Raw genomic sequence first — 11,688 nt, 5'->3', positions numbered from 1 at the left:
TATTCCCCCTTGGGGGCCATTCTGAATTTTATTGTCCTAATATTTACTTATTATTACAGAGAAACCTTGACTAAGCCATCAGGGACTGAGTTGTTCTAGACAAGTGTTTCAGGGAACTAGACTTTATACAGTTGGGCATCAAAATGTTGCTCATTTTTAAGTGTTTTGAAAAATAATCAACATGACATATAACCAGTGAAATACAGCGATGTGTTTTACCTTTTCTTGGTGATTCAGGATTCATGTCAGTGCCACAAGTGTGTCATACGCCTGGCATGGCCTCACATTCTCTGCCGCTGCCTGGCAGAGATTTTTGCTTCTTGGCCCTGTAAAATTATTCTCCTCCTAAGGATGTCAACTTGAAGATCTGTCCCCACAGGCCCAGCTGTGTAAATTTGCTGAAATTCATCAGCCTGTTTGCAGAAAACAAGGGAATTTCACGGTATGTACATTATGCCTCAGTCAAGACTGCAAGATCTACATCACATGCCAGGCACCAGTGGCTCAATCCTGTAATCCTAGCTCCGAGTTCCAGAAGCTCAGGGACAACACCCCAGGACCAGAACGCACGCACGTGCACACACACGCACACACACACACACACACACACACACTCACACCACGTCACATCACTGTCAACTGGATTCCAATGTTTCAGGCCTGTATTTCTACCTACCCAGTAGGCTGAGATCTGAGGATCACAGTTCAAACCTACCCCAGCAAACAAATCTGAGACCTCGGGTGTGTGTGGGTGTGTGAGTGTGTGCACTCTTTGGCTCTAGGGCTAGCACTATCACTTTGAGCCACAGCTCCACTTCCAGTTTCCTGGCAACTAATTGGAGATAAGAGTATGAAGGACTTTCTGACACAGGTTGGTTTTGAACCTTGATCCTCAGATCTCAGCCTCCTCTATAGCTCGGATTACAAGTGTGAGCCACTATCGTCTGGCTTGGGACACTCTTATCCTCAGTTATCCAGAAAAAGCCAGAAGTGGAGCTGTGGCTCAAGTAGTAAAGCACCATTCCTGAGTGAAAATGCTAAAGGACAGTGCCTAAGGCACTGTTCAAGCCCCAGTATCAGCACCCAGTATCTATCTATCTATTGATAGACATATATTCATGATAGCATTCACATGCTGAATGGTTGCCAAATATTCCATAATTTACTTAATCATTTTCCTTTTGTTGTTGTTATTGCCAGTGCGGCCTGACCTCAGGGCCTGGGCACTGTCCCTATGCATTTTTGTGCTCCAGTCTACCTATCCGCCACCTGAACCACAGCCCCGCTTCTGGTTGGGGATGCTTACGTGAAGATAAGTCTCACGGACTTTCCCGCCTGGACTTGCCCACTCCTTATAACCTTGTTCATGACCCTGGTGGCTCTCCTCACCCCAGCAGGAACTTTCTTTGCCCAGATCTGCAACCTCCCTGCCTCCCTGGCTCCCGCCAGACCCCTGAGCTCCTTTGCAACCTTGGTCTGTTTCATTTAAAATATACACATGGGGGCCAGGAATTTGGCCTAGTGGTAGAGTGCTTGCCTAGCATGCACGAAGACCCAGGTTCGATTCCTCTACACCACATACATAGAAAAAAGCTGGAAGTGGTGCTATGGCTCAAGTGGTAGAGCACTAGACTTGAGAAAAGTCCAAGAACAGTGCTCAGGCCCGGAATTCAAGCCCCAGGACTGGCAAAAAAAAAAAAAAAAAAATATATATATATACACACACACACACACACACACACACACACACACACACACACACACGCGCCAAGCTGGGCTGCATAACTCATCGGATGCTGTACCAGCCTGTCCTGCAGGAGAAAATAACACAAAGGAACAAAGCCCCATTCCCATCCCTGGCCCCCACTGGTATATTGCCAGGTATATACACCAGGCCTCACTCTCTAGCTGCACTGAGCCTTGGAGTTTACGCCTGAATGACTGTATTCCCACCCCAACTTCTTGTCACCCAACCCTTGGATTATAATCCTCTTTTCCTCTCCTGAACTTCTGAATTCTTGGCATTTGTTACCTTTGCATTTGCCTTTCACCATGGGCCTTGGGTTCCTTTATCTGTGATCTTGATGGTGTTGAACTATTTGCACATGGACTAGTCTTGGAACTTGAACTCAGGGCCTAGGCACTGTGCTTTGGCTCAAGGATAATATTCTACCATGTGAACCACAGAGCCACTTCTGGATTTTTCTGTTTATGTGGTACTGAGGGATCAAGCCCAGGACTTCATGCATGCCAAGCAAACACTCTACCACTAAGCCACATTCCTAGCCCCAACTTTAAACTCTTAAACCATCTGTCCTATCAGTAAAGGAGAAATTAGCTGAGTCTCATCTTTCTCGCTTTGGATCACACTTACATGCCAAGTGGGGTGTGTGTGTGTGTGTGTGCATGTGCATGCTAGGCAGTCTTAGAGCTTAAACTCAGGGTCTGAGTATAGTGCCTGAGCTTTTTCTTCTCGAGGATAGTGCTCTACCACTTTCAGCTTTACTGTGGCTAATGGGAGATAATGTCATGGAATTTCCTGCCCAGGCTGGCTTCGAACTTAATCTTCAGATTTCAAGTGTGAGCCACCAACATCCAGCTGTTTTCAACCTGCATTTTTCTCTACCCATTTCCCCTTTTTCCTCCTCAGAAAACTCTTCCTTTGTTTAGGCCCTAGCCCCCTAATGTTGGTTTTTCTCAGAGCTACACTTGGGGGGAGGGGGCTTTCCCCAGGGCTCCCCACCCATCTCTTCAGGGGAGTCCTGACAAAATGACATTGTTTTCTGTCCCACATAAATCATGGATGTCCCCTCCTCCCAGAAGGAATCCCGCCCTCTTGCCTGGTCAGGAGCTTCTCTGGCAAGTATCCAAGCCATGCCTAGCCCAGCCCTGCTCTGTAACCCAGTTACCTCGCAACCCAGTTCTGCACCATCTCCCTCTTCTGTCCACACCCAAGCAGCTCTTGGTTGTACTTGGAGTACCTGGGCAGGCCATGCTAAAATAGCATCTCTCAAAACCCTTTTCTTTCTTTTTCCTTAAAAAAAAGGAAAAAATATTTCCTGCCCTCCTTGCTGGGGTGCGATTACAATATTTAATTAAGCATTTCCCAAATATTTATGTACAGTGTGTCATGAATTCTCCCTCTCTGAAAATTCAGTAACACACTTTTTCAAGGAACCTAAATTTCACTATGTGTCTTTGGAGATCTTGTAATTAAAGTTCTCCAAAGTTCCTGACTTGGAATATTTTGTAGATGACTGTCTATTCTTTCTAAATGGTGAATGCTCACTTTTCTTCAGCTCAGCCAACAACTGTGTAAGCTTCTTTTCATTCAGGGAGTTTCCTTTTATCTTGGGGAAGTAAGGGAAAGAAATGATTAACAGTTTGTCTCTCCCACAGTTTTCGTTGCTTCCCCCACATCCTGTGTCCAAGCTGGAACTCATTAGCAGAAAGCTGGCTGGATGCTGGTGGCTCATGCTTGAAATCCTAAATCCTCTAGAGGCTGAGATCTGAGAATTGAGGTTTGAATCTAGCCCTGGACAAGAAAGTTCAAGAGGTTGTTACTTTTAGTTAACCACCTAAAAGCCAAAAGTAGAGCCATGGCTCAAATGGCAGAACACCAGGAAAAGGCTGAGGGATAGTGCCCAGATTTGAGGGGAGGGGACAGAAAAGGAGGGAAAAATGGGGAAGTGAGTAAGAGGAGGAAAAGGACTGTTCCTGATACTTCCTGTAAGCCTGCCATCAGCCAACAGCTATTTCCCAGCAACCCTAGTGGACAGTTATCCTGGATATCCTAGCAACATATACAACAGAGATGCACAAACACAGACACACAGCCTTGACAAATTCTACAGTGATAATGAATTGAGTCGTGTTGTCAGGAAACACCCTTTCCTTCCATGGCAGAACGCAAGGTCCACCTGTGCACCGTTCACCTGTATAGGCCAAGGCACAGCATCAGAGCCGGGGTGAACCACACAGGGGTGGGAAATGGTGTTCACACTGTCTCAGTTCTAGTCTGCAGACCTCGTGGTTGTCAAATGTGTGCCACAGTCACAGGCTCCATAGCGTGACTTGTGACTGTGTGTTCACGAGCTAAGTGGTCTTCCTGGCCCGCAGAATCTTTGTCTTGTTGATCTTTATGTTTACTTTCTGTTTGTTTGTCAGTAGTAGGGCTTGAACTCAGGGCCTGGGTGCTGTCCCTGAACCTCTTTGTGCTCAAGGCTATCGTTCTACCACTTGAGCCACAGCACCACTTCCTATTTCTGAGTGGTTAATTGGAGATAAAAGTCTCATGGAGAATTTTCTGCCAGGACTGGCTTTGAACCATGATCCTCAGATCTAAGCCTCCTGAGTAGCTAGAATTGTAGGCATGAGTCACAGGCACCTGGCTGTGTTTACATTATTTTTACGGAGGAGAATGATGATCAGTCTATAACTAGAACAGCTCTTTGAAAAAGAAATGACATTCACTGAAAATAATTGCAATTTACTCAAGGATGGAATAAAAATAATCGCAAAATAACAATCGGATGGTTTGATTGTGAAAGGTTACTGTTGGGGGTACTAACAGGAGAATGGGGAAAGGTGGGTGATGGGGTTGAGTATGATCAAAGAAGCTTATAGATGCATGAAAATAACATGATGAAACTCAAACTAAGAGAGAAGAAGAGGAGTTTAGAGAAAAAGTATGGGGGGTGAATATGATTGAAATATATTATATATATGGAAATAGCACAATGATGTTCCTTTATAGAAATTTCTGAGATATTGACCTGAAGAGCTTTCTTTCTGAGCACAGATACTACCGGGAGGAAAAGGAAGGATGAAGACCAAGAAGCTCGAGTTCATGATACACACGGCCCGGGCAGGAGGCACTTGGATGCGTCCCACATTCTGTTTGGGTAAATCTACCTGACCTTGTGGCTTGGGTTCTCTGCGCCGGTTCTGTTCCACATTGTAGCTGTTAGACGCAGATACCCACCAGGCAACCGAGAAGCAGATCCCGAAACCTGGGAGACACCAATTCATTCATACGAGTGCATTTCTGAGACTCAAAATAGTTTTTAATAATTTTTAAATGTTGAAATGATGCTGTGTGGATTAGATGTAGGGTTAGGTAAGATAAGATTAAATGAGTTGTAGATTTTTTTTTTTAACATGGCTACCAAGAAACAAGGTAATAAAATAGTAGCCTGGCTCACCTTGTACGTCTCCTGGACAGAGATGAGATTCCTGTCAGACAAAGCTGCTGTGTGTGTGTGTGTGTGTGTGTGTGTGTGTGTGTGTGTGTGTGTGTCCCAATGCTGTCCCTGAGCTTTTGTGCTCAAGGCTAGTACTGTATAGCTTGATGGTTTATTGGAGATAAGAGTCTCATGGCCTCTTCTACCTGGGTTACCTCTGAACTGCGATGTCAGCCTTCTGAGTGGTAAGCCTTACAGACATGAGCCACTGGTGCCCAGCGATTCTTCACAACGTGAGTGTACTAAGGTCAAAATATAGAAGGGAAAAAAAGCAACTTCGCTTCCGTCTTTCCCCACAGGAAGTTTGTTGTAGGACATCTCCATGCTTGAGACGATTCTCCATGCTCAGTTTTGTCGTGTCAGTATATTTGCGTATTAAACCTTCCACATGTCAGAATGGGAACGAGACCCACTTAGGAAAAGTGCTGCGCGCTGGACACCACTGGCTCACACCTGTAATCCTAGCTACGCAGGAGGCTGAGATTTGAGGATCTCAGTTCAAAGAGTCCATGAGACTTTTATCTCCAATTAAACACCAGAAAACCAGAAGAGGCACTGTGGCTTAGGGGGTAGGGCGGTAGCCTTCAGCTGAAGAGCTCAGGGACAGAGCTCAGGCCAGAGTTCAAGTCCCATGACTGACAAAAAAAAAAAGAAGAGGAAGGAAGGAAGGAAGGAAGGAAGGAAGGAAGGAAGGAAGGAAGGAAGGAAGGAAGGGAGAGAGGGAGGGAGGGAGGGAAGGAAAGAAGGAAGGAAGGAAAAATAAGAGGAAGGAAGAGAGAGCTGGGCTTGTCAGATTCCAGGGCCGACTGAGAGGGCAGCAAGGAGAACACTGTATATTCAGCTGTGATCCCTGCAGAGAAACGTGGTACCTCCACAGCACTTGATATCTTGTTCATCCTTGCCTTTTGCTGGACACAGCAAAGGAAAATATGCACAGAACTGCTGCACAGTTGAAGATGAAGACACAGACTGTTGGGTTATGCTGCCTCATACTGTCCGGAGTGGTGTACTACACTCAGCCCGCTGGGAGAGAAATTGTAATCGAGGGTTTCTCAATTTTTATCAATATATTGAGAGGATGGCTCATGCCTGTAATCCTAGCTACTCAGGAGGCTGAAATCTGAGGAGCGCTAGACCGGGTACGAAAGACTGTGAGATTATTATCTCCCATTAACCACCAGAAAACTGGAAGTGGTACCGTGGCTCAAGTGGTAGAACACTAGCCTTGAGCTGAAGAGTGCAGGGACAGTGACCAGGCCCAGCATTCAAGCCCCGAGATTGACATAAAAAATAAAAGGGGTAGGTGGGGCCGGGAGTTTGGCCTAGTGGTAGAGTGCTTGCCCAGTATGCACAAAGACCTAGGTTCAATTCCTTGGAACCACATACATAGAAAAAAAGCTGGAAGTGGTGCTGTGGCTCAAGTGGTAGAGCTCTAGCCCTGAAAAAGCCCAAGGATAGTGCTCACCCTGAGTTCAAGGCCCAGGACTGGCAAAAAATAAAATAAAAAAATTTTAAAGTTGGGGTGGTGGAATCTTTTCCAGCAAAGCATGGACTACCTGTAATCCAAGTTCTCGGAATGCTGAGAAAGTCAGCCTGGACTACATAACAAAAATTAGCCTCAAAAAATAACAGGGGCTGGGAATGTGGCTTGGTGGTAGAGTGCTTGTCTAGCATGCACAAAGACCCGGGTTCGATTCCTCGGTACCACATACATAAAAAAAGCTGGAAGTGGTGCTGAGGCTCAAGTGGCAGAGCACTAACTTTGAGAAAAATGTGTCCAAGGACAGTGCCCAGGCCTTGAGTTCAAGCCCCAGAACTGGCAAAAAAAAAAAGAGTAGGATGGTGGGCTCAGAGTTTGGCCTAGTGGTAGAGTGCCTGCCTAGCATGCACAAAGACCTGGGTTTGATTCCTCAATACCACTACAAAGAAAAGGCCAGAAATGGTGCTGTAGCTCAAGTGGTAGAGCCCTAGCCTTGAACAAAAACCCAAAGACAAAACTCAAGTCCTGAGTTCAAACCCCAGTACTGGCAAAAAAAAAAAAAAAAGAGTAGGACGGTTATAGTTTGGGTCTTAAATGTGGGTTCCACCATGTTTTGGGCATATAGACTAGTGGCTAGTGTGAACACAGTGGCCCCTCAGTGAACCAGGATTGTTGGCTTTTGGGAGTAGGAGAGGAGAGGCAAAGAGAAACAAAGAGATAGACAAGTTCATACCTCAGGCTTTCCCAGGGATATCAGAGAAGACATTGCAAATGGCAGCACTTCCTTTCCTCAGCCAGGTTGGCATCCTGGAGTCTTGACAGTGGTATGCAGAACAACGCAGGTGATGTGTATTTTACCGCTGGCTAAGCATGTTGAGTCCTTGGGGTCCTGGATTCCACAGGTGGGGGCTTTGGATTTTCAGGATGGACTGTGGCACGATCTTGGCCTTGCCTGGGATTAGGGAGGGGCACTGCGCATGTATTAAAAGGCTGGGTGGGCGATGAAGACAGAGACACAGATTGAGAGGCCACAGTGACTCATCCAGTGAGTGTGGTCTGTATGAAGATGGAGTCAGTGGGAAAGGACTCGAATACACACATGGATGCATTTGAGAAAAACGTCAGCCAGACAGAAAGAACAACAAGCCAGTCTGGGCAGAGGAAACCATCAACATATTGTTGGTGAGACTCTTCCCTCCCTGAACCCCTGGGGCTGAGAAGGATCTTAATGCTTACCCCACATACCACCCATCTGGCGCTAGGTTCTTCCTGCCAGGCAAAATGGAACGTCCTCCCTCCCATTCTTTGAAGAAAATGGAATACTATAAAGGGCAGAGCAGGAGGAAGATTTGCCGCGATCTGAGAAACTCCAGCCAAGGCAGTCAAACCCAAACGACATCTCTAAACAGAAAAGGCACCCCCACGTTCTAAATTGGGGTGCTCCAACAGAGCACCTGTGGGGACCTGGAGTGTGGCCTAGGGGAGTTGTAGAGAGCTTGCCTAACATGTAGGAAGCCCTGGATTCGATTCCAGGTACCACATACACAGAAAAAGCCGGAAGTGGTGCTGTGGCTCAAGTGGTAGAGTGCCAGCCTTGAGAAAGCTCAAGGACAGTGCCCACGCCCTGAGTTCATGCCCCAAGAATGGCAACAAAAAAAAAAATAATAATTAAATAAAACCTGTGCTTGTTCCTACTATAGATCCATTTCCTGTCCCCTGGCCTCTGTCTGTAAAATGTCAGTTCTACAGGTCCAGAAGCCCAGTCCAAATTCCTGAACCATTTCAGCTTGAGGCATGGCACGCTGCTGACACAGAACAAGGGTCTTCCCAGGATAGTAACCGATGGGGTGGAGTGACCTGGACTGCTGCTCTTATCCCAAGTGGAGATATCCCAGAGGAGATATCAAGGAAGACAGTTTATCTTTGGGCACAGGGTAAAGTTTGCTACAGATTTAAAACAGTTGGAAACAAAGGTTATGGAGAACAGGAAACTATAGTTCATGTAAAACAATTAGAGCACCATTTTTTGTTTGTGCTTGTGGGGCTTTAACTCAGTGCCTGGACCCTCTCCCTGAGGTTTTATTCACTCAAGACCACAGCTGCACTTCCATTTTTCTGGTGGTTAACTGGAGATCTGAATCTCACAGGTCTTCCTGCCTGGGCTGGTTTTGAACCTCAATTCTCAGATCTCAGCCTCCTGAGTAGTTAGGTTTATAGGCTTGAGGCACCAGCACCTGGCAAAAACCAATTTTTTGTATACGAGTACAAGGGTTTTAACTCGGGACATGGACCCTGTCCCTGTGCTTTCTTTGCTTAAAGCTTGTACTCTACCACTTGAGTCATACCTCCACTTCCAGCTTTGGGTGATTAATTGGAGATTAATTGGATTCTCATGGATTCTCATGCCTAGGCTGGCTTTGAACCTGATCCTCAGATCTCAGCCTCATGAGTGGATAGGATTACTGATGCCTGGTCAGGAACCATTTTTGAGTGAGTATGATTCAAACCACATATGGTTCCTGGGTAGAAGGTTGGATAGGAAAAGGACAGTAGGAAAATCAAGTCACACGGCTTCTTTGGAGGCAGCGCAAAATGGACATCAAAAGAACATGATATACTTTGTCCCCTGGATTTCAAAGGAAGCAGAATTCTTAGGGAGGTGATCCTCAAAAATATCAGAAACATGTGGGAAGCCCTTTACTGTGTGTGTGTGTGCACACGTGCGCATGCACGTGGCAATAGGGCTGCATTCCTCACTCCTTCCAGCATCTGGCATTTGTTGGTAATCTTTGGTGTATATTCTCTGTTATGGTCTTCACACATGGCTGTCTTCTTTGTGTACCTGGGCCTCCAAAATTCCATTTATTCTATTCTACTTTATTCTATCCTCTATATATTCTATTTATGGATCTGCCATGGAATCAGTTCTACTCCTGCTCTGCTCCCCAGGTATGGTACCACAGCATACAGTGCTACACACCATGATAGGTTTCTCCATAAAGACATAACCATTGGATATTAGACTCATCCTAATTCATAATCCACCCTGATTTCATTGATCTACATCTACCAAGACCCTAATCACAGGAGTCAGCTTCTTTTTCTTTCTGTCTTATTATTATCATTATCTTTTTGTGCAGGTATTTTGACTTGAACTCAGCACATGGGCACTGTCTCCCAGCTTTTTTTTATTCTTCAAGGTCGGTGCTCTACCACTTCAGCCACAGCTCCATTTCTTTCTTTTTTTTTTTTTTTTGGTGGTTAATTGGAAATGCAAGTTTCATAGACATGAGCTCCCTTGTGGACTTGGACTTTTCTATAGGGGCTGGCCTTGAACTGCAATCCTCAGATCTCAGCCTCCTGAGAAACTAGGATTATAGTACCAAACCACTGGTGCCTGGATTTTCTTCTTTCCTTTCTTGTTCATGCTAGGAATGGAATTCAGAGCCTCACCTATACTAGTCCAGTGCTCTACCACTGATTGGAAATCCTAACCCACCCCATTTCCAAGTAAAAGCACATTGATAGGTACTAGGAGGGGGTTTCCACAAACCTTTGGGGGGATAAAATTGAACCCGTTACACCTGTTTGGTATTCTCTTTTTCAAGGGTGGCTAGCAAATTGGTATTTTTAATAAGCCTCAGTCAGGTATACTGCCCAGAAGAACCAGGGCTCAGGTGTCAGAGGTGAGTGAGGGTAGGGAAGGCACCCATCACTTTACCAGAGGATGGGGAAGACCTTCCTCTTCCCAGTTTCCATACAGAACCACATGTCCTGGAGATCTATGCTTGAAAAGCATTTCAGATGGTGTCACAAAAGGGCGAGTCTCACAAGGTAGAAGTTTTAGCACTGATTATTTTAATCTAGCAGGATAAAGTAGGGAGTCATGGAAAAGAAAAACGTTTCCTGCTTCCCAGGAAAGAAATAGAAGTGATTTTTACCTGGATTCTTTATACTCTCTGGGAAGAGTACTTGAGCTCTAGCAAGCAACCTCTAATCTTTAGACAATGGTTTTAGGGCAGGGAAATGCATGTTGTTTATTATTCTAAAACATGGGGACTGGATTAGGTACCCTAACTTAGGGTACGGACAATAGGTGAGCTCTTGCTTGTTTACTCAAAATGGAAGACTTAACAGCTTTTTAGCATCTCAAAGAAGGCAGGTTTAGAATCTCAGAATTCCTGTAACTTAGCATCTCAAAGGAGAAGAGAGGGAGCTAATTGCTCTGGGGGATGCTGCTTGTTTGTTTTTCAGCTACCTGGTTTTAATGTCTAAACCCGACCCTTTTCATGGTTATTAAAATTTAATTTCCCTCTTTGTCTACCTATCCAGTCTTAGCACCAGCAGAACCTGAGACTTGAAGGAGAAGGCCCCCAGGTGTAGGGTCTAAGGAACCCTAAGGGAACCAGGAGACAGGAGCCGGGAGGGGTTGGGAGGAGCTTCATGGGACAAAGGTCTGGGCCAAGGTGTAGGGTGTAGAACAGCTGCAGTGGTACAGCATGTTTGTGTATTGAGAGGTGCTGAGGGGTGTGTGTGTGTAGCAATCTAGCCCCAGGGATTGCAGGAAAGGTTTGTTCTGAGGACACCAGCTGGCTGACGGCAGGGCTGACTCCCTAGGTCTATGAAGCTCTATCCCAGGTGTCTTCACTTCCTGCTGGAGTGATCCCACCCAACAGGGTTCACCCCTCCCTATCTTCCCGAGTCTCAGGCACCTTTTACAAGATGAAGGCATCCAGATTTGCATCTTAAGCCTAGAGCTCCTTTCTAAAGCTCACCTCAACCCCACACTAGCTTGCTTCCAGTAGCTCCTCTACTGGTCAGCGGTCTTCATACCAGTCCAGTCCCTCTAAGCAAGAAACCCGGAGGTGGCTGTGGGGAAGAGAGCTGGGAGGCTGTTCTTACACATTAAATCACATCACCTTCTCCCGGTGACAAGCCCCCCGTTGCTTTCAGTGCAAGAATGTG

The sequence above is a fragment of the Megascapheus bottae genome, chromosome 26, assembly GCF_031878675.1.
Source record: "Megascapheus bottae isolate mThoBot1 chromosome 26, mThoBot2.hap1, whole genome shotgun sequence".
Classification (NCBI taxonomy): Eukaryota; Metazoa; Chordata; class Mammalia; order Rodentia; family Geomyidae; genus Megascapheus; species Megascapheus bottae.
This window is presented reverse-complemented; position numbering follows the sequence as displayed.